Raw genomic sequence first — 24,563 nt, forward strand, 5'->3', positions numbered from 1 at the left:
TTCATTGCAGGATCTGTGAGGGAGACAGCGAGAGAGCCAGGGTAATATAGGGTTTCCTGTGACGCGTGGAAGGATGAAATTCGGACCCAGCTGCTGCTCTGTGTAAGCCTTGGTTCCCTCTCTCTTTATTCCTCCTCCTCCTCCTCTGCCGTCTACACCATGCATCTGGTTCTCACGATTGCACCTTTTGTTTTGGATTCCGCGATCGCACCGTCTCACTTGCACTCACTCGGCATAAACGAGTCGGGAAAGACGCCCACGTATTCTCAGACTTCTAATGTTCTCCGGGGTGGCAGCGTGAGAAAACTGCGGCTTGCATGGATGCGCAGCAACGAGAATGCAGACATGGCACTTTTACTGGCGCTGTCCACACGCTCATCAGGAGTTAGGGCTCAAAGAAGCGATCGCTGCTAGAGGAGCAGGTGTGCTGATCGTTTATAGAGGCGAATGTTTCCCATTGATTTGGGGCTATATAGGAGATTGGGAGACGAGGGGGGGGGGGTTGAAAGCGCGTTAAATGTCGAACTGATGGTGCATTGAGGGAGTCACAAAAACTGATTCCGTCATTTATGTGATAAAAAATTTCGTACTTTAGAAGCGCATTACCAATTCCGTTTGTACAACACATGATAAGGACAAAAGTAGGGCAGTAAATAATTGGAGCTTTAAGGTGTCTGGCCGGGTGGAGTGGCGACGTGATGTTCGCAGACAAAAGAGGATCCAGTTCGAATAAGCAACCAGAACGGACATGTAAAAAAAGCAAAAACCCGTCAGGCCTGCGCGGAACGCGTAGCACAGTCACAGCGAAAGCTAGAAAAGCGGCCTTTCAGAGCCCTTGCTAAACACTTCTTAACTATATCTATAGTGTAATTCCTATGCCAAAAAGAATGATAACTTTTGTTTAGTAGGCCGGCATTCACTATTCTATCATCCGTCATTCTTCAAAGAAGCGTGGTATTCGCTACACCCTTCCAAGGAATTTCGCGCAACTTTTTATGCAATGGCTGAAGACAATGAGGAATTATGCTTGAAGTGGGTATGCGCCACAGTTAATACGGGATCAAGAACAAGCGTTTGTAACGAATTGGAGCATCGGGCAACACAATCGTTACGCATGTCACTATACGTGACGGCTGGTTGTTCTTTTGCTGTTCTAGAACGCTTTATTACTCATGTTATAGCGATTCCTTTCCCAACATCAAGCCTGTCTAAAGCCAGTTCGTACTCGAGTTCGAAGGCTCAGGAAACGATGCATTGTATAGCTGTATATCACATCATTTTATTGCATTACTTCCGTGCATTAAATAAAAAAAAAGCGAAAGCGTGGCTCAGTGGCAGAATACTGCGCTGCAGGTAGGCAGGAGAATCGGGTTCGAATCCCGTTGTGTACTTGGTGTTTTGTTTTACGTTTTTTTTATTTATTTCGGGCGATAGCGGTTACGGACACTGGCGGCGGCAGCGGCAGAAAACTACGGAGCTGCACGCGATCCGCGTTGTGATGTGTTAACAGCTTTCTGTAAAAGAAAATGGCGATGGCGTGGATTTCTTCACTGGAAAGCTAGGGAACGAAGTAATCTGAATCGTGGGCTTGTTTCACTGGGACGGCGGAGTTCTCCCTTCATCGATTTCCTTTGTGATTTCACTTTTATTTCTTCGATAATTTAAACCTACCTTATTTCGTGTGCTCTAAATGGGCAAGCATAGCGAAGCAGTCGCTGCATGTCTTATATCATACTCCTAATTTAGACACAAAACACAAAAAGAAAATACAGATCTCCGAAATAAAACAAAGCACATATGATTCGCTCACAGGGTATAGATATACGCGAAAGGCGATTGCGCTAGCTTTTATACCTCGTGTGGTGGGGCTCAGGAAAGGCTGCAGCTATTGCGCGCGTGGAGCTGCAGCGCTTAAAAAATGCATGCATCGGGCTCCCCGTAATCACCATGGGGGCCTCCGTCGTCGTTATCAGAATTGCTATATACGCCCGTCGGCCGCGCCGTGTGTAATGACCGCGCTTCTTGGAAATGCAGGGGCTACCCCAGAAGCGGTGAACCCGCCCGACGCTGCGCTGAGTGTGTATATAAAGCTGCAGCATAGCTGCGAGACAAACTCGTGTGCGAGTGGGCAGTGTGTGTTTGCTCCCTAAAGCATGAACGAGCAGCTAGAGGAGCTTGCCGTCATGACGGCAACACGAAGTTCCTGTTGACTAAAAGCTGCATCATCGCAAAAGAAACCCCATGGGTGTTGATATGCCTGCGTGCGCGTTTTTGATCTGTCTTCCTGCATGTGTGTGTGTGTGTGTGTGTGTGTGTGTGTGTGTGTGTGTGTGTGTGTGTGTGTGTGTGTGTGTGTGTGTGTGTGTGCGCGTGCGTGCGTGCGTGCGTGCGTGCGTGCGAATCAGGCAGAGTAAATAAACCTTATTGTCGTCTTACCGACCTTCCCTACTTTTTATTTTTGTTCGAACAAATTTTTTATTCTTCCACATGCTTGCTCTTTCCTCTTTTTCATCTTTCTTGACCCCTTCCCTAAACCCCCGTGTAGGGTAGCCAACCGGATGTCCTTCTGGTTAACCTCCTTGCCTTCTCCTTTTATCTGCCTCCTTCCTTCCTTCCTTCCTTCCTTCCTTCCTTCCTTCCTTCCTTCCTTCCTTCCTTCCTTCCTTCCTTCCTTCCTTCCTTCCTTCCTTCCTTTCTTTCTTTCTTTCTTTCTTTCTTTCTTTCTTCCAGATTCTTTCATTCTTCCCTAGGAACGTGACGACGTACGACACAACTATACGCAGACTCAGTCAACAATTTCCCATAGTTTTGACGCGATATACAAAACTTGTGCTCACGTTTTGTCGACTTCTACAGATATGCCAGCGCGCAAGTTCTCGGGTCAGTGCTCGCGGAGACGCAATGTGTGAGCACGCTCGTACATAGATGAATATTTGCCGGATTTCGTATGACGCGCTCCTCACCTGACGACAGCCGCGTTTCACCACAAGATGGCCAACCGGAAGCGCCGCCATACATATTGCGCCTTTCTTATTGCACGTCATTTTCTTCGGTGTATTCTTTTTTTTTCTTTCTTCAGAGGAGCTTACATTTCCGGGCCCACGCTGCCCTCACACGAAGTCCTGCACTGCTGCCTTTTTCCTAACTGCGCTGCTCTTCTCCTAGAGCGCGTTGGCGTCTGAAGTCCCCGTATAAACACAGGCGGTGCCTGTGTACGGTTATGTACCTGCGTTCTTTTCTCTCTGCCCGAAAGCGGCGCTTTCGTCGCCTCCATGCCTTGCTGCCCCTCTGTTTGGAGGGGAGCAGGCGACGAGCTGTTTGCCTCGCGGAGATATATTATATGTACGTAGGACGTGTGGGTCGGCTGAGTTACACAAAGGCACGCCGTCTTTGCTCGGCGTAAACCAGGGCGCCATCTAGATAGCCTCGTCCTCCGACCGCGAAACACCTGTTGCCGTGAAACCCTTTTAGCGGCTTGGCGGTTGAGTGAAATACTCGTATGTGAAGCACTCATGCGTTATTTAACAGATGTGCAATATGTATAGAAGAAGTTATCAGGGAAGCGATCGATTAAATGTAATCTATTCCCTGCAACTGACGGTAATACGTGTACACTTACCCTTACTTTTATCATTGCATGTAGCACAGAGGCGTATACAAACAATTTTATGTCGTGAGAAAGGCAGGATTATTACGACCCTCACATATATGGCTGCATATTGGCAAACTAAATATATCTATATTTGTGTGCGTTTGTGCACATGATTAGTACAGGTGCACTTATGCGAATATGTGGTACCAATATATATATATATATATATATATATATATATATATATATATATATATATATATATATGTATGTATTCATAAGCTTCGTTTAGATGCAGACGGATGATATGGGGGGTTTAACGTCCCCAAACCACCAATTATGAGAGACGTCGTAGTGGAGGGCTCCGGAAATTTCGACCACCAGGAGTTTTTCAACGTGCACCCGAATCTGAGCACGCAAGCGTATACAGCATTTTCGCCTCCATCGAAAACCGGTATTCGATCCCGCGACCTGCGAGTCAGCAGCCGAGTACCTTAGCCGCTGAACCACCGCGGCGGGGCTAGACGCAAATGAAGCCTCCGTTTAACATAAACGAAAAAGTAATAGCAGGACAAGGAGGAAGGGCAGGAAGGTGAACTAGACGCGCGCCCGGTTTGCTATCTTACGCGTGGTGGAAGGATGAAGATATGTTAAGAACGAAGAAAGAGAGAACAAAACACCATGAATGTATGCGTGCCACTTTCCACTACTCGCACACTCCTACATTTGATTGCCTAAACTGGTCGATTTGCCCTAACCTGATCGAACGAGGGTCGTATTGTATAGTTCTCGTTTGCATTCCTTCTGTCACCCCAGAGTGTCCGCGCACTTCTAATACGGACGACATCGCACACGTGCAGCGGTCGAGCGCCTTTGCCTTGCACCGCCCTTTGCCATCCCGACCTGCTCGTCTCAGCTCGAGGGCACGGCCTCCGCTTCTCGACATACACTACAAAGGAAAGAACATGCGCGGGCGATGTAGCGCGCTGCCTCGCCTTCTCCTGCTTGGGTGGGCGTCTGCACAACGAGAGTCGCATCTGGCGCGCTCTGAGAGAGCATCTTCACACACGGCGAATTTGTTCTACGCGCTTCATACGATGCCGCTTGTGGGGGCATGCTTGGAAGAGACCAGCTAGGGAATACAGAAACCACTGGACCTAACCTTGACAGCAGGTCGCGTGGGAAGAAGACGCATGTTCTTACAAAACGAGGAGGCGCACGGCGGTGTGTGTGTGTGTGTGTGTGTGTGTGTGTGTGTGTGTGTGTGTGTGTGTGTGTGTGTGTGTGTGTGTGTGTGTGTGTGCGTGTGTGTGTGTGCGTGCGTGCGTGCGCGCACATGTGGTGCTGCGGCGGAAACATCGCGCTGCGATTCACGGCGCAGCAGCCTTACCGTGATGCTTGCAGTGTGCGGGCGTTCCCATCGGGGTGGAACATCACGTTGACCCCCAGCGCGCTATCCCCAGCGCGCTATAAAACAGAGCGGGTGATCGCGCGAGAACGCGCGATCACCCGGGTTACATGAACTCTGTAAACATCAAGTGGGTTTGTACGAGACTACTGCAGTGCTTGCATCTGACAACTTCTTTTTGTGTATTGTCACGTGTACAATTAAGACGCATATATGACACACGTAATATAGACAATCACTTGCCGATAGGCGTGGCTACATATTTGCGTTATGGAAATTCACTCCGTTCGCTATACAGGCTGCAGATGCAAAGCGTGCATTAAGACAAGCCGTTGCAGCACTTACCGCGTATGTTTGGAGATGAACGCTTCCACCTGCCCCAATTTCCGGGATTATGAAATCGTTACGTAGAGTTTAGTCATTGAGTGGAAACCTTAGTAGTGAGGGTGCTCAAGCAACTCGGGTGCACGCAAGAACTATATCAGCTGTCTAACAAGCGATACGCCTTGTTAGGCCACTATTATTTCCTTCGGATCCTTAACGAGCCATGTCGGCGCTACAAATCCGTATATTCTTGTAGAATGTTTTTGTAAATCATTTAATTGAAAATTCCTCTTCTGAAGCTTTCTGGTGTAAGACTTAATTTCTGTCTCGAAAAAAAAAAAGAGGTTTCATTTCGAATGCATCACACAGCTCAAGTTCATCGTTTGAATGCATCACACAAGTTCATCGTTCGCTTCTCATTCATTCATTCATTCATTCATTCATTCATTCATTCATTCATTCATTCATTCATTCATTCATTATCTATTCCCCGAATACTGAGCACCCGGCTAAACTTTTTTTGTGGTGTGAGGCCATCAGATGGCGCGGCAGCATCAAGTTGTCCGGCAGGTATGTACTGGTTTGCGCTTTAGAAAATGCAGGTTACCTCGATTCGCTCACACCCTTTTCACGTCGGTCATTCGCACGCATAGTCATTCATGCTCCTCCCCCAACACTAAGCACTTGGCTGAGCGGCCAGCTTTTGCTTTTCGATATCGCCAAAATGGTGCTGTCTGACAATTAATGCTGCGGCGAACTGTTGGTAGCATCTGTGCCCGCGGCCCCTTCTTACAAGCACTTCACGCGGGCGCGCTAATGAGCTTGCCTATATACTCGAAGCGATGGACGTGGTGCCGCTGCACGTGAGTTGGGCAAAAGCTTCATGAGTTGGGCAAAAGCTTCAACCGTGCGTGAAGAGTCATTCCGAGCATCAGGCATCTATATACGCGTGCATGTGCGTGCATATATACACGGGCACGAACCACTACGTTGCCACACATCTCCATGCCATGTCTTGCAGAGGCAGGCCTGCACCATTAGAGATACACGGCTGGATAGTCTTGGCTGGGCTCGTTCATCTTCGGCAGCTCGAAGCCATCGACAGTGCCAGCTAGGCCTTGCGTATAGTGTTGCAAAGGCCGGCTTGGGTACGAGGATCGTGACCGAAACTGCGAAATCACTTGCCACTCCAGTGGCGAAAGATTAATATCATCCAGCTACGGCGCAGTTGCAATAAGAGCGCTCATCAGCACCTCCGGGAGGCATGCACGGCCGATCTCATTTAGTCGTCGAATATTGTAACCGCTTTGTTGCGTTCAATTGCTGTTGTTGTCTACTTTCCGTGCGCTCAGTGCCAAGAAAGCGAGGTGGACAAATGTTACCACAGGTCCACGCGCAGGCTTTTGCAAAAGCGATCCAGTTGAGAGGGAGGGAGATAGGGACAGAAGAGTCAAAAAGGAAGGTAATTCAAAGCTGATTTTTTTTGCCACTTTGGTCTGAGCACAAATTATATCGCCAAGGCTTTTGCTTCAAAAGCTTTAGAAGAGGCAGCCGAGCAACACTGAAAGTGTTGCTGCATCCGCACCGCCACCCGGACACACGAGCCGTGCAATTCCTTGAGCGCCGTGGCAGAGTGTCATTGTTAATTAATGCCACAATGTTGGGCATGCCCGAAGAATGAATGCATATCTCATTACGTCAGTCTCATTACCTTCATGTGCGCTTGTCGGCTTGGTAAGGATTTGTCGTAGCGGCAACTATCATGCTTTCAAGAAACAGCTAAGAGGGCTGCTATTGATATATTTGCACGCTACTGGGTTTGAGCCGAGATTATTAGGGAGGATTACACTTTTTTGCATTGTTATTGTACTGACGAATCTCTTTTTTTTTCTTTCTGCGTCTTTCGTAATCCATTTGTATCTTGAGTAAAAGTGTCGAGACATGTTCAGACAATTTTGCACTGGTGGTGTCAAGACTGAAGAAGAGCGAAGCTGGGTGGCCTGCCTTGTTTCTATTTATTTTCATTTTTATTTTGTCCTCCCTTTCTTTCTTTTTTTCTCTGTTTTATCTATCTCTTTCTGTTTCTGTTTACTTCTTTTTTCTCTCCGTCTTTCTCTCTATCTTTCTCTTTCTTGCGCTTTTATTTTTCTTAATCCATCTCCACTTTCTCTCCCTCTCCCTCTATTTTTTATTTCCACCTTGTTTTCATGCCTTTCTTTATTCACCCCTTTCTCTTCCCTCTCTCCTTGATTCGCTCTTCTCTGTCTTTCTGCATTCCTATCTGTTGTCTTCTATCTTTTGCTCTCTCTCGCTCTCCTTCTTTATATCTTTTTCGATAGGTGTTTCCTTCCTTTCTCAATATTACCGTCTCTATCTCTTTCTCTCTTTCTTGCTTTATGTTTACGCTCGTTCTCTCGCCCACCAGAGTTACTGCATTCCACGTCGGAAAAGTAGGCGTGTGTATTTTTGGAGCGAAACGGAAAATAAATGGAGCGTAGAGGAACAGTAGAAAGATTAGAGTGTGTGCTTGTTTATGATGACAATAATTTTTGCTCGCGACTAGCAGACTTTCTCCGGGCTAAAACAGCACCACTGTTTAAAGCTCAGGCTGATCTCTTCTATTAATGTCACAATATTTTTCTTGCAGGTGTCTAGCCCTAAGAAGATAACCTACTTCAACATCTGAAACTTTTTCTCAAGTAAGTAAAATGAAATTTTATTTTATTTCTCGGAAAAGTCTAATATTAGAGGTCTATCACGAAAAAAAGGAGATAGGCTGTAGCAGCATGAATATTAGGCAGCTTCAGCTTCATGAACGATCAAACTTACATACATATCGACATTGCCGTTAAATTCTTAGCACGTTCTGTCTCACTTTTCCCCCGATATCTCAGCGCACCCCATCCACGGACAAAGAAACCACGTGGATGTGAGCTTTCGGATTGAAGGGGTGGCAGTTCTGACACAGGAACTGCTTGTAATTCTGGGGTATGGAAATGTGTTGCGCACACGCCTGCATCTGCGTATAGAGTTCTTAGTCCAACAATATGTCGTGCTTAGTGAATTAGAAGTCGAGATGCGGTAGCTCGAGCCAGCCTTGTTTGAAAAATCACGTAGGATTATTGTATACATCAAAAAACTAATGGCAGGGCGGGAGCTTCAAGAACTTAGGAAAGACAGATTGACAGCTTTTCCTTAAATAAATAGAACAAATACAAAAAGAAAGTGATTACTGAGAAAAGTACTGGCGCGCGAAGAGAAGGATGAAGAACAGGAAGTGATATTCGGACAGAAATTATTTAGGTGGAAGCATTATATGGGCACAATAACGTGCATGGTGAATTCAGCTCTAAGTAGAAATTGTAGACACACAATACCTTGTGGTGTACGCTTTTGTGGCAATGCTCAAAGAAAGATCCCATATATCTTCCTTGTAAGAACTTAGTGTACCAAGCACTTCCATCCCTAGACAGAGATGACTGCGCACATTTCCGCGTAATTTGGCGAGCCCCGGAATAACAAGAAGCTGCTCCCAGTGAGCACGGCCAGGCACCCGATCGAGCGAACAGCGTACCAAAAAAAAAAAAAATTGAAATATCGCGCGCGCTTGCGCCGACCGCTTCTGGCACGCAGGCTAACCACTCGAAGGAAGAGGAGGCGAATGCCTTACGCTACTTTTTTTTTTTTTTTGTAAACGCAAGCGCGCGCAATATGCAACAACAAGAGCTCGCAAATTATGGATATACGGCTCCAAACAACGGGAGGATATTGCTGACGAGCCCATGCACGTCACGTGTAAGGGAAGCGCTTGCAAAAATGTGCGCTCGTTGCCGCTACCATGTTTTTCTTGTGGATTAGAACGCTCTCGTTGGAGCCGTAGAATCAGCGGGAGAGAAAACCCCATAAGTTTCCCGCCAGTATAGCGGGCTCGCTTCGAACAACCGCCGTTCGGAACGAGTAAGGCGAGCCGAGCCGCTCGACTTGTGTAATACCGGCTTTTAGCGCTCGTTTATATAGACTGCGCAATAAGAGACGCACTTAACTACGCACGCGCACTCTACGAGTACACGCACACCCTGAAATGGTATACGCGCCTGAAAGGAAGCAGTTGCCGTCCTTGAACTATACAGAGCTTAAAGAAGCGTGGAAGTGGCGTACGTTGTACCACCGCCTACGCCATAAATGTTCCCATATAGCGTATCTAATGCTAGAACAGCGCCGCACTGTATATGCACACGCTACGACCACTATGCATGCAAGTGTATACCGTGCATATAGTACATACCTGGCGGCAGATGATAGGTGGGCGTTGTCCGACACGCAAGCCTTCTGCGTCGTGGTTTCTTTCTTCTTTCTTTCTTTCTCTTTTTTCTTTCTTTCCTTCTTCCTTTATAAGCGTATAGTGCAGGCTATGTGATGTGGCGTTCCCGGCATTTTCGGAGGCGCACCCCTTTGCCGTGGGCAGCTGTGATAGATCGCCTCGCCGCGGGTCACCGATAGAGTAATTCGGTAGCATAGGCCGCTGACCTGCACTGTATGCAGGGAACACGCGGGAACGGGAGCGTCGGCCGCGTTCTTCCTCGCTGTCACTGTCATGAGCATTAAATAAGAATAGAACACGAGACCCGCGTGAGTATACATAGGCGCATGAGGGAGACACTTTTCTTTTTCGTGTATCACGTGTATGACTGCCAGGAGGCTCCGAACGTTGGTCGTCTTCGAGTTTTCATCTTCGGCTTATCGTTACAGTCCCACTTTTTTGTTTGTCATTCCTTTCTTCAGAACTAGTAACGTTAGAGTAAAACCATCAACATCATCATACCGGGTGCAATGTCTATATGTGTTTTTATGTTATTGCTTGTGTTGCAGTTGATTGGTGCAATAATTTTTGTTCAACAAATATTGGTCCCCTACTGAAAAAATGTTCTTCAATCTGGCGCTATAATCTGGATGTCTCCGTGAAAAAAAAATGTAAAGAACTTATTCAGATTGGTTCCCTGTATTCGCTAGCGAGGGTATCGCCGTTGAAAAGACATTTATATCAAACGTGCGCATACCACCTTGTTTTTATCTTGCTGATTAGATGGAAAGGAAACCTGCAATGCGCAAGCTCAAGTTCCTCTGGTAAGGACATCGCCCTTCCAGAAGTGAGCCCGTGTTTTTACTCGGGTGTTTGAGGACTCGATCTTGACCTTGTCTATTGCTGCAAACTTTTGGGAACATGTGGCTCCGTGGAGCTTTCCTATATTTTAATGCTAAATCTTAAGGCTGTGTGTGCGTGTGTGTGAGAGAGACAAGCTGTATACTATTTTATTTTAAGGTATACACCATACAGATGGCATATATTCCAGAGTAACTTAGTCAGCTGAGGTTCTTTAACGAGCACTGATACCGCTGTCACTTGGAGCACTAGAATTTCGCCTTTCCTCGAAATGCGATTGTAGCTGTCAGGATCTGACCCGCGACCTTCGAGGTAGTAACCAAGCATCATGACCTCTGCACCACCGCAGGGTTCAGCCTTGCGCCATCGCCGCATAGATCGATATGATAAAGATATATTTTTTAGGAAGTATTGAAACGGTGAAACGTTTTAGTCCATCTCGATTACTAAATACCCGACAGGGCTTTTTTTAAGCTGCCGGCTGCTTCATTGCAGTTCTTTGTCTGCCTTATGTATCTCTTGCGCCAGTAAGGAATCCTCTATAGTGACTACGTCACTTGGAGCTAGCATCCCCGTGCCGTACATGACTGTTAGCCATGACGTGTGCAGCTGATGGTCTCCTCGGTGTCGTTGACCTCGAGAAGAAAAGTGGAACAGCCTGGGGTGTCCAACCACCTTTAGAATTTTCAACTTTACGTACACATTTAGACACACGCATGAGCGGTCGTACGTACGTAAAGGTTGGTTGAACAACTACCGGAAAAATTTCTGACTACTTCACTACTATTCGTATGACACCAGCCACATTAGTGAAATCAGACCACGTTCTATAGTGCCATCATACCAGTTTTTCAACATTTGAGACTGTAGTTGCGCAAACCAAGCTCGATGTCCTCCTTTTGCTACGAAATGCGTGCTGGCATCGAATTTTTTCATACCTTTCCCTTCACTAATCACCAACCGAGCAAACGCCGCATCTGTGAAGTCCCCGTCATGCATGACCACACCGTTTAGCTGTACGAAAGCAGTAATCCCTGCCTTAAGTTGCAAACGATGCTCGACCGCTGTTTCAGCTTTGTCCGTGCTGTGCACGTGTGTGACAGGCGCAGCCGGGAAACAGAACGACATGTAATTAAACGGATCGTTTCAGGTTGCAAAATGCTTCGATCGCATTAGAGAGGCTGTCGCGGGTGCATGCGACTGTAGCAGATTACGTGGCTGTGGTGAGGTTAATATATTCGTATACGTATCTAAACACTTTACGTTGGGGCCTTGGTTGCGCATGCGTTTCATCTGCCCAGTTATGGCCCCGTGCAGACGCACGCCGGGAGCGTGTGACGGACACGGCGGGAACGCCGCGCTGCTTATAGGCCTCTCCCAGGGTTCACCATCAGAGCGTCAAAAACGCGAAGGCGAGTGGTTTCATTTGTTTATTTGCCCCTCGTCATGATGACCGCATACTAGCGCATATATATATATATATATATATATATATATATATATATATATATATATATATATATATATATATATATATATATATATATATATATATATATGAGATCTAACAGACAATAATGCCAAGGAATGTGAATGTATAGGGGAGGTTATTAGAACCAATGTAACGTAAATAAGAAGAAAGAAAAGTGGGTTAAAAAATAACTTGCCCTGACCAGATATCGAATCTACGACCTTCGAAACGTGTTATTAGAAGGTCGTAGGTTCGATTCCTGCTCACCGTTAAAGAACCCCAGGTGGTCTAAATTTCCGGAGCCCTCCACTACGGCGTCTCTCATAATCATATAGTGGTTTTGGGACGTTAAACCCCACATATCAATCAATCAATCGATTCCTGCTTACGGCAAGTTATTTTTTCACGCGCGTTTCTTTCTTCTTATTTACATTACATTGGTTCTTATAACCTCCCCTATACATTCTCTGGCACTATTGTTCTTTCCCTATATATATATATATATATATATATATATATATATATATATATATATATATATATATATATATATATATATATATTGTGAGCGCTGACTATGTACTTCATCTTCATCTGTATGACCAAGCCATTGTAGTGATCATCATCGTATGTCACGCGGGCTGGCTCTCTGGCTCGTGCGTCTGGATTAAAGAAGGATAACCTGGTTGCTGCCGTACCGGACGTGGTCTCATAAGTGGTGGAGCGTGCTTTGGTTCCCACGTCCTCCTGCTCTACCCGTCACCCCTGGAGCTCCGGTCTGGTCGACGGTTGTGCCCTCAAGCAACAGCAATGGCAGAACCCAACCCGCCCACTGCTGCAACCGCTCCTTCTCAGCCACTTAGGCTTCACTACACCGTGAGTACCTCTCATCGAGACCCTCCGGTATTTTCCGGCCTTCGCAACGAAGACGTCGAAGAATGGCTCGACAGTTATGATCGAACCAGCGTTTGTAATTATTGGGACGAGGCGCACAAACTGCGCTACGTTCCTTTTTACCTCGATGGCGTCGCTAAAACCTGGTATTACAACCACGAGAGCGACTTCTCCAATTGGTCGGCCTTCACGGGGCATCTCCGTCAGGTATTTGGCACGTCTGCAGGATGTTCAGTAGTAGCGAAACAGAAGCTCGCAACCCGCATTCAAGGGGACGACGAATCGTATACGTCCTACATTGAAGATATTCTGGCTCTCTGTCGCCGAGCACAAAATGACATGACGGAGGCCGATCGCGTCCGACATCTACTTAAAGGCATCAATTATGTGGCCTTCAATGCTCTCGTGATTCAGAATCCGACTACCGTCCGGGACGTCATCACTACATGCCAACGCCTGGACGCGCTTCATTCCATGCGCCTTCCACACGCCTCCTGCGATGCTCGCTTTGCCAAAGAGCAAGAATTGCGGGCCCTTATCCGCACAATTGTAAGAGAAGAACTTCACGGCCTTATTCCAGGCAACCCTACCGTTGCGTCTGTCCACACACCTCCTCCCAACCTGCGAGAGATAATCAAGGACGAACTGGTATCAATGACAAGCGCTGCACATGCCCCGTCTCCTGTGCGCTTCCCAGTGCCTTCGTACGCAGAAGTTGCATCGCGGGCCCCTGCACCAGTTCCAACCGTACCTGCGGACGTCGGATGCGACCATGTGGCTGCGATGACAACGCAAGCGCCAAGGCCACGCCACTATTCTACATGGCGTCCTCCCCGCCCCATCTGCTTCTATTGTGGCATAAGGGGTCATATATGCCGTTTCTGCCGCCGCCGTCAGCAGGATGAACGACGTGGTTACTCAGCTTACGAGAGAGACTTTTCCCCGAGACTCAATGAATACGATCCCGCACCGTATCCATCCACATTCCGTCAGTCACCCTCCCCTCCACGGTCTCATGCTGGGCCTCATCCTTCTCGTTCATCTCGCCGCCGTTCTCCGTCACCGTTTCGGCGTACATCATCACCCTTGCGTCCCGCTCCGATCTCTCGAGACTCGGAAAACTAGAACGTGCAGTTTTTGGAGGGGAAACTGCTTGTCGTCGGAACGCTACAACTCCTCCGTCTCGTCCAGCTAATTTACTGCCTGTTTCTGTGGAAGGTGTTTTTGTTGACGCCCTTATAGACACTGGAGCCGCTATTTCGGTAATTGATCGTGAATTGTGTTTTCGCCTGCGTAAAGTGCAAACTCCTTATGTCGGTCCCATGTTATGCGGTGCTAATGACAGTCCAATTCGCCCGACCGGGTTGTGCACTGCTCGTATTCTCATCGATGGAATCCGTCATCACATACAGTTGGCTGTGCTGTCTTCGTGCGCTCATCAGATAATCTTAGGCTGGGACTTCTTGTCAGCGGCGTCTGCTGTAATTTCGTGTAATATATATATATATATATATATATATATATATATATATATATATATATATATATATATTGTGGGCATTTAGTATACGCATCCTCTTCACCGGTACATTATCATCATTATCATGTGTGGCTCATGCATCCTCATCGTTGTCGCGTAGCATCATCATCTTGGCTCATTCATCGTAGCTGTCGGCTGCCGGTTCCTCGGGCCTAATAAAAGGTAATCCAGACCAAGACTTCATACGTGGTGGAGAGTGCTGTTAGATCCCTCGTCATCCTCTCGACCACTCTACCCCCTGGAGCTACGTTCAGGTCGCCGCTTGGGCCAGGTGTCTGGAAATATGTCGCACCAAGATGAGGCCGGTGCTGCAGCCGTTCCCACTCAACCACTGCGTGCCGCGCCTTCTCACGTCATCAACAGCCCCCAGCGTGAGCCCCATCCTTTCGCCGGTATGCGCGGGGAAGATGTGGAGGAATGGCTGGACGATTTCGAACGTGTCGGCGCTGCTAACCGGTGGGATAACACCTACAAACTCGCTTACGTGTCATTCTACCTCACGGGTGTCGCGAAGACGTGGTTCCTCAACCACTACATCGACATCCCCGACTGGTCCGCCTTCAAAGATCAGCTTCGGCATGTCTTTGGCACACCGTCTGTTCGTTCGGCTCTCGCAAAGAAAGCTCTCGCGACTAGGAAACAGCACATCGGGGAGTCGTACACATCCTACATCGAGGATGTTCTTTCACTTTGCCGCCGGGTTGACACACCAATGACAGAATCAGACAAGGTGCGCCAGCTTCTTAAGGGAATTGCACCCGTCGCATTCAACGCCCTAGCGATCCAAAATCCGGCTACCGTTGCTGACGTTGCGACAACCTGTCAGCGCCTCGAAGAACTTGAGTCTATGCGCCTACAATCAGACAGTGACGCGGCCCGTATTACGACTGATCCGAACCTGCGAGACACGATAAGGGCGATTATACGTGAAGAATTAGAATCAATGGGATTCACACTACCTTCAGTGTGTCCCGTTCAGTCCTCTTCAACGTCATTGCGGGATGTCATCAGGGAAGAGCTCACGTCCATGACCCACATGGCCAACCTGCAGCCCATTGTCTCTCGTACTCTACCATCGTTCCCGCACACCGCCGCCGCACCACCAGGCACCATTAGCTCGACGTCCCCGCCACGAACGTACGCGTCGGTTGCTGCCGCACCTCCCGCAAGCTTTCCCACGAGCTTTTCATCACCACCGCGTGAGCCGTCACCTGTCCCTCTGACTTCTCTCTCTCCTGGTGCAGTTAGCGCAAGCTACTACCCTCCTCATCGATCGACTTGGCCTACGTGCTATTATTGCGGCTATCGTGGTCACATTGCACGCTTTTGCCGCAAGCGCCAGCAAGACGAGCGCCGAGGGTATGACATACGCGAACGGGACTATACCGCAGGAGCCTTGTACCAGGGTCGCCGTTATTCGTCACCGCCGCGTCGGTCTCCATCTCCGCCAGCATCGGGTGAACTGCGCAGTAGTCATCGATCAACCCGACGCCGTTCACCGTCGCCTTACCGGCGCTCTTCTTCTCCTCTTCAGCCTGCTTCCCTTACTTCTGATCGGCGTCCGGAAAACTAAGCGATGCAGTTTTTGGAGGACAAACTGCATTCCAACACAGGACTCCAATTCCTCCAGCGCGCCCCTACAATATGATTGCGGTCACAGTTGAGGGAGTGGACGTTGATGCTTCGGTGGACACTGGGGCTGCGTTTTCTGTTATTCGTGCTGATTTGTGTGAGCGTCTTCGAAAAGTCACGACGCCTTATGATGGACCGACACTGGTTACAGCCCAGGGAACAATGATTCGCCCTTCCGCTCTCTGTACTGCCCGTGTACTAATCGACGAAATTCTTCATCATATAGAATTTGCTGTGCTATCCCCGTGCTCCCATGAACTCATTTTAGGCTGGGACTTTCTTTCCTCTGCTTCTGCGGCTATTTGCTGTGCACAACGTGTCGTCCATCTTACTGACACGGACCACTTGCTCAACGACGAAGCCTACAGGCCACTTCGACTCATCGCTGCAGTAGACATCGAGTTACCACCAAACGAACATCAATTAGTGACAGTTCTGTCCAACGACGTCGACTCTGGTGACATTTTGGTCACTCCGTCACCGTGTTGCCTTAATAAAGGCATAGATCTGGCATCAGGTGTGGCTCGCTTCAGCAATGGATCAACTGTCCTCGCTGCTACCAACACCACACAAGATAAAATTTTACTACCACGGGGCACTACTGTCGCCTGCGTTGCCGATCTGCAGCCTGTGTGCGTTGTGCCTCTTACCCCTGTCTCCTCTAAAGGCCATCCTGCAGATCATGCTGCTCCCTCGGCCTTTACAGCAGCCATCAACAAAGACTTGATTGACTCACAGAAGCAGCAGCTGCTTGATTTGTTGGAAAAGCATGCAAACTCCTTTGACGTTCATTCATCCACCCTGGGCCAGAAAACTGCTACAGCACATCGTATTCAGACCGACGGAACATCCATTGTGCACCGCCGTCCGTACCGCGTCTCCCTAGCCGAACGAAAAATCATTGAGGAAAACGTAGACGATATGCTGCAACGGGAGATAATTCGACCCTCAACAAGTCCTTGGTCGTCTCCAGTGGTTCTGGTGCGTAAAAAAGACGGTTCCGTACGATTTTGCGTCGATTACCGAGCACTCAATAAGATCACTAGAAAGGACGTATACCCCATGCCACGTATCGACGACGCCCTCGATACTTTACAAGGTGCTGAATTTTTTTCAAGCCTCGACTTGCGTTCCGGCTATTGGCAAATCCCCATGCACGAAGATGATAAAGAAAAAACTGCGTTTGCGACCCCGGACGGCCTATACGAATTCAATGTTATGCCGTTCGGTCTATGCAATGCGCCCGCAACTTTTGAGCGCATGATTGACACCGTGCTGCGTGGCCTGAAATGGAAGACTTGCCTATGTTACCTCGATGACATTGTTGTCTTTTCATCGACGTTTCCTCAACATCTGCAACGCTTGGACGAGGTCCTGACTTGTCTTGCGGGCGCTGGTCTTCAAATTAACACCAAAAAGTGCCATTTCGCCAGCAGATCTATCAAGGTACTCGGTCATATTGTGAGCAAGGACGGAATTCGCCCAGACCCTGATAAAACTGCTGCAGTGCTTCGCTTCCCTCGCCCTGACAAACCAAAAGATTTGCGAAGTTTCCTTGGTCTCGCCTCTTACTTTCGGCGATTCATACAAAACTTTGCCTCCATAGCCGCACCACTTCATAAGCTACTTGCTTCCGGTATGCCCTTTCAGTGGTCTCAGGAATGTGAATCGGCTTTCGACAGGTTGAAGAGTGCCCTCACGACCGACCCTGTACTTGCTCACTTTCACGATGATGCACCGACCTTCCTGCACACAGACGCCAGCGGCCGCGGTTTAGGAGCCGTGCTCCTGCAACGCGACAACTCTTCGCGAGAGCGAGTCGTTGCATACGCCAGCCGCGTCCTCTCCGCAGCCGAGAGGAACTACACGATAACCGAGCAGGAGTGCCTCGCCATCGTTTGGTCAGTACAGAAATTTCGTCCATATCTGCATGGCCGCCATTTCACCATTGTGACCGACCACCATGCTTTATGTTGGCTATCGACACTCAAGAACTTGTCGGGACGCCTCGGACGCTGGATTCTACGCCTCCAAGAATATGATTTTGAGATCGTGTACAAGTGTGGCAGGAAGCACAGTGACGCCGACGCTCTTTCTCGCTGCCCACTACCAGCGACTCCACTCGGGGTTTCCGCCATCGATTTGCACAACACGCCCTCGGAGTCCACGTCTACGGCGGTTTCCTCTCTCGCCTCTATGAACCAGCTGCCTTCGGACGACCCGCACGATTTTCCTTCTCGACAGTTGGCTGACCCATACTGTCGACGTACTATAGACTACCTCACTGGCAGTTCCCGTCCACCTAATGCAAGGCTTCGTCGCCAACTCTCGCAATTTAAACTGGACAACTCGGTGCTGTACCGCAAAATTTACCATCCTGACGGTCAGCGCTGGGTTCCCGTTCTACCCCGATCACTTCGGTCCGAAGTCCTCAGGGCACTTCATGACCATCCGACTGCTGGCCACCTTGGTTACCATAAAACCTACGATCGCCTTCGAAGTCGGTTTTATTGGCCAGGCATTACCACTAGTGTAGCTCGGTACGTCGGGTCCTGCACTACCTGCCAATGTAGAAAACTACCAACATCTGCTCCCGCCGGTAAACTACAGCCTCTTCCGTGCCCAGCCACACCATTCGAAGTTGTAGGCGTCGATCTTTATGGCCCCCTCCCAGTCAGTGCTGCTGGAAACCGGTGGATAGTAACAGCCATTGACCATTTGACGCGCTACGCCGAGACGGCATCCGTTCCTACAGGTTCAGCTTCTGAGATTGCCGATTTCATCCTCCGAGCCATTATACTGCGTCATGGTGCTCCGCGTGTGTTGCTCAGTGACCGTGGAAGGGCCTTTCTTTCACAACTAGTGAACGAACTTCTTCAGGCCTCCGGCACAACTCACAAGACTGCGTCTAGTTATCATCCCCAGACTAACGGCCTCACTGAGCGATTCCACCGCACTCTTGCTGACATGATCGCCGCCTATATTCAACCAGACCACAAAAACTGGGACGTTGTTCTACCATTCGTCACTTTCGCCTACAATACGGCCATTCAGCGAACAACCGGCTACTCGCCATTTTACCTAGTTTATGGACGCTCCCCTACTTCTTTCCTGGACGTCTCCTTCTTTACCTGCCAAGCGAATTCATCTCCATCCTCTTCAGAGGAATACGTTTCACGACTCGCACAGTGCCGCCAACGAGCTCGTATAAACACTGAAGCCCGCCAGCAAGACAGAAAGCTACTTTATGATGAATCCCATCGTGATGTATCCTTCCAACCTGGAGACGAAGTGCTCCTTTTGACGCCTGTTCGCACACCTGGTTTGTGCGACAAATTTCAGCCTCGGTTTATTGGGCCGTACACCGTTCTTGAAGAGACTTCACCAGTGAATTATCGCGTGACACCACTTGTAGCCCCAGCAGATCGCCGTTATCGAACTACAGAGGTCGTCCATGTCTCCCGTATGAAGCCCTTCATGCGACGTTCTTTGTCCCCTTGACTTGCCGCGGCCAGGCTGGCCGCTTTCACGTGGGGGGAATTGATGTGGGCATTTAGTATACGCATCCTCTTCACCGGTACATTATCATCATTATCATGTGTGGCTCATGCATCCTCATCGTTGTCGCGTAGCATCATCATCTTGGCTCATTCATCGTAGCTGTCGGCTGCCGGTTCCTCGGGCCTAATAAAAGGTAATCCAGACCAAGACTTCATAATATATATATATATATATATATATATATATATATATATATATATATATATATATATATATATATATATATATATATATATATATATATATATATATATATATATATATATATATATATATATATAATAGTGAGAGAGTGCACGCACAAACGCACACATGCATTCGTTCACTATACCCGCAACAGTGGCGCTGAATGGCCTTGCTTTCACGCGGCAAGATCGTTGTCGTCGGTGCAGCTCGAACGCAATCGGGGCGTCTGACCTGTTGGGTACAACGAAACATAAACAATGCAACCAAGTACGCAAGCAACACAGAGGCCGGTTTATGAACTATAGTTCAGTTGATAAATATACTTTCATTTCGCAAAAGAGAAGTTGATTGCTTTGGCTTTCAACTTTGAAATGTGAAGCTTAAGGGTCCCCCAACTTTAAACATTCGGAAGTCAGTACATCGACACTAACATTTCGTTGGGCCACCATACCAATCAAGGGACTTCATGCAACATTATGTAATTGCGAAACTTGCGCGGATGCATGATTAAAGCCTACACCGTGTCGTGACGTAGGAATATACTGAGACCCAAATTTACGTGCAGTACATTTTCTATGATCTTGAGAGCCTGACTTTTCATTCAGCTCAACAAAAAAAACCTGAAGGTTTATGTGCCAGAAAACCTTCAATTACACTAATTTCGAAATGTTGGCGTCCAAACCGAAGCCACCCGTTCTGCATGTTTCTTCAATTTTAAATTTAGAAATTTGCTTGTAAAATTTTTTTCGTACCGATTGCGACTATCTGTCTGCGTCGTACCTATATGCCATATAACACGAAACGCAATAGCCTCACTGCCACTTCGATAGCGTGGTTTCACATTTCCTCATTCCCTCATGGACGCGCGCTATCTCTAATGGACGCAATCTGCAGAAACAAGCAAAACAATCTTATTACGAGACTTCACTGTGGAGCCGTCTGGCTGCATGCAGGCTCCTCTTTCAGGCTATTAACTGCACCCCGGCCGGCGTTGTTGTCGCTACGAAAGCGGGGAAAGTGTGTTACGTCACAAGTGCCCATTGTCTGTGTCGTATAAAAGATAACCTCGTGGATTTATATCCTCTTCTGCGCCATATTTGCAGCCCGCTGCTTACAGCAGTTCACTGACCTTTCTAGCGCAAGCTGTGACTGCGGTACACGGATTTGAGAACACGTCAAGCCTACGTGCCCCCGTAAGAGTTCGCACTCCTTGGATGTGTACACGTCCCAAAACAACGGTATGATTATGAGGGACATTGACCACTTGGGTTTTTTTAGGGGCGAAGCTCCTTATAGCGGCACCCGTTCGTCCCTCGTAGTCGTAGTCGTAGTGTGTAACTAGTCTTACGCCTTGACCTCCAAGATGGTGCCGGTGGGAGATTTCTCCTGTGCATTGTTGAACAATAAAAAATCGCAGCGTGTGCGTTAACTAAAAGGCGAATTCTTCTGTCTCTCATTCCCCATTAGCAGCCATTGGCATGTTCCAGTAGGAAACGTTAGTAGAAGTGTTAAAAGCCGACTTCTGCTGTCTCTCATTCCCAGCCATTGTTTACCTCCAAGGTAGTGCCTGGTGAGATTTCTCCTGTGCGTGATTAAACAATAAAATTTTTTGTTCGCAACGCCGTTGATTTTTGCAATAAACCACCGAAATACGCCACATGTTTCTAAAGCAAAACAAAAAGACGCCAGCTGCTTAACGAAAGACGCCAGGTGTTTTCTAAAGCAACGGTTTTATAATCAAAACCATATCGATGTAGGTTTGTAGTTGCCGATGCTCGTTGCCGTCGGTGTGTGCTCGTATAGGGATAAGGATGCCGAAAGGCGGGCGCGCAGGGCAGTAGCGGCACGCGGTCGCAGACAGGACCCTGAAGTGAGAGCACTCGAGGCAGAAGCGCACCGGGAAGCTGCGCGACGTCGCCGCCAAGATCCTGCTGTACGGGAACAAGAAGCCACATCAACAAGGCAGCGTCGGCAAGATCCCGCCGTACGTGAACAAGAAGCTGCAGAGGCATGTCAGCGTCGGCAAGATCCTTACGTACGGGAACGAGAGGTCGAGGCAGCACGTCAACGTCGTGACACAGATCTTGAAAACGTTGGACAATGGGAAGCGGCGAGGAAGCGCGCATATCGCCAGGCGAATTAACGGAAGAAAATTTCACGGTATTACTTCCAGGAGCTTCGTCCAATCTCATTATCATTCACCTCGTGGATCTGCCGTCAATTTTTTAACGTGCACCAATCTGTAAGCACATGGGACTCCCTGAAGCATTTTGCCTTCAACGTAATGTGGTTGCTGCGGCCGGGATTCGATCCCACGACCTTCGGGTGAGCTGTCGAGCACTATAACCCCGACATTGTCGCGAGAGTTCAACACAGACGCCAGCAGCAAGAAAACTATCAGCAAGTCTAAAGCTGTGGCATTTGTGGCGGCCATGCCTCTTTCGTGAGACAGCGATCTACAGAACGCCGAATAGTGCGTGTTGTTGCGTGCAGGCTGACAGGCTGCTATACATAATGTGTGCAACATATGCAAGTTGTGTTTGACGCATGAAGACTAAATGGAACTGGTCGCAGTATTACCTGTCCGAGGATGATAATAGTCATAAATCATTACTGTCGGCGTCAAGATCATTATCTACATGACTACCGCGTGATGGAATCTACTTCTGTTCGGCTTTAAGTACCTCTATGCTCGAGTGGGCTAATTACATCCGATACTTCCGAACTCCTCGCTTTCATAACGCCACCTGTATTTGACTGCCGTCCTTGGAAGCATTCCTGCTCTGTTGGCACCCATTGCACAATTCTACTTGTAGTACTAATTACGCATTCCTGGACCCGTCTTGCGACGCCTGTGGTAGCGAGGAGACACCGCAGCACATCTTCTGCGACTCTCCTCGCTACAATGCGCAGAAAACGTCTTAGCAGCCGCTATAGCACGCATAGATAAGAGAGCGATGGCGGCAGAAACCATTCTGGAATGTCGACCTGGGAGGGCATCGTGGGTGAAGGCGACGATCAATGTATTAAAGGCAACAGGCTTGCGCTGGTGTTTATAAGCTTAGTCCGTTATGACGACAGTGAAGTGTGACTTCGTGTGCATGCTCTATTCTCTCTCTCTCTTTCAACTTTCTATACATAAACTTCCCCCACCCATTTCGCCTGCGTAGTGTAGGATACCAGTCGTAGATTGGTTAACGTTCCTGCCTTTCATCTCCTTCCTGTTCCTTCGTCCCAGTTCCTCTTTAGTCTCGCTATCTCTTATACAATGTCGACCTATAGGAGGATATTGGTAACAACACAACTATATATAAAGTTACAGTACCTACATACACCTAGTTACTAAGCATGTCTTCCCTCGTCTTTCGTGTATGCGTCTGTCTCAAGACTGGGTCAAACGGCCGTGCCGGGGTTCACGAGAACAGCGAGCAAACAGTCGCTTTTTTTCCGCCCAACTCGCCCCCCGCCACCGCATCCTGGCTTTCCCATCAGCCTTTGTTCAATGCAAGACTCCTCCGCATTGTCTAAGTGCGTGTGGTCCCTCAGCCTTTCTCTATCCTTGAAGAACAAAAAAGGCTTTGCTTATATAAGAGCAAATATTTACTGTTCTCAAGTCTTAGTAAGACGACTAGCCGTATTGATTCAAGAAAGACTCCGAAAGTGCTTCCTATGTGTGCTCGTCCATTTCTTTTATCGCAGCCGTCTTTCCGCCATCTGAAAGGAAACGGCCAACTTTACGGTGTGGCCAGACCAAACGAAAAACGGATGCTGTTTCTTGGAACAAGCGTCTGCGTAAAGTTCAAACAGTTTACATTGACGTCATTGGCACCGTCTTCGGATATTACGATGGTGAAACGTGTCGTCCCTGCCGGCACGCATTAAATATGGGTGACGCCCTCGGCTATGGAAATGGCAACGCCAATGCAACTGCCCGAACCATTGACACAGTCACAGCCCGATGTGAAATGCCACCCATGCGCAAACTAGCCCGTACAGTAATCCAGTGCTGGCGTGCACCGCGGTGTGAATCCATTTTTAAGAAAAAAATATCTTTTGACGGACGATCACTAGCTGTAATCATCCCCATCAGCGCACAAAAGAGGCTTATGTATGGCACGTTTCTTCCATTAAACTTTCAGTTAGACAGCGCTGGTGTCGTGCACTTTCTTGTGTGTTTTTTTGTGTGCTCTTTGGCGCGCTGATAGGGATGAGTATGTTCTAACTAGCCCAGTTTGCTACTGTGCTTCAATAGCTGTGAGCACAACAGTTTTAGGTGCCAAGAACCTTAGCCTAGGCTTGTCGGCGTCTCCTGTCGTCACGCTCTGCCAGGTAGTCACGTCCCGCCATAAAAACATGCTAAACATGCAAGTATGCGCCACAATGGGTAAATCCTGCTACACGTCCCTGGTCAATTAAACACGAAAAAAGTAAAAGTTTGCTCAATAAGTAGCCGACCAGGTTAGTTGCACAAAAACACCTTAAAGGGGCACTGAAGTCAAATAACAATTTACATCACAGTGAAAGCTCAAAGCATGGCATCTAAAACGACAATATTATCAACAGCAGTGCCCTACGTACCGAGAAATTAAGGTAAATGCATAAGAATACATGCGCCACAGTGGGACTTCTCAAAATGATACCGATGAGATCAGGCGAACCGCCTACATCAAATCACTAGTAAGCGATGTAGCTGCATTAAATAGAGAACTTTCCGTGCATCAAGAGGCGCAATAAGATGATACTTGTTCGTTTATGTTTGATTCATAGAAAAAAGAACTGCCAGACGTTACTATA

General features: G+C 48.1%; 1 protein-coding gene across 4 annotated transcripts in view; it reads left to right on the forward strand.

Moving 5' to 3' along the window:
* LOC119170652 (CD151 antigen) overlaps positions 1–24,563 on the forward strand; it is a 264,301-nt gene that overhangs the window by 170,653 nt on the left and 69,085 nt on the right. For 3 of the 4 annotated variants that reach the window (XM_075886954.1, XM_037421876.2, XM_075886955.1), the window contains one exon: positions 7,972–8,023. The exons of the other annotated variant lie outside the window; for it this stretch is intronic. The gene's annotated coding sequence lies outside the window, so the exon portion shown is untranslated. The remainder of the gene's footprint in view (positions 1–7,971; positions 8,024–24,563) is intronic. 4 annotated transcript variants of the gene reach the window in all.

Source organism: Rhipicephalus microplus, chromosome 2 (genome assembly GCF_043290135.1).
Source record: "Rhipicephalus microplus isolate Deutch F79 chromosome 2, USDA_Rmic, whole genome shotgun sequence".
Taxonomy (NCBI): domain Eukaryota; kingdom Metazoa; phylum Arthropoda; class Arachnida; order Ixodida; family Ixodidae; genus Rhipicephalus; species Rhipicephalus microplus.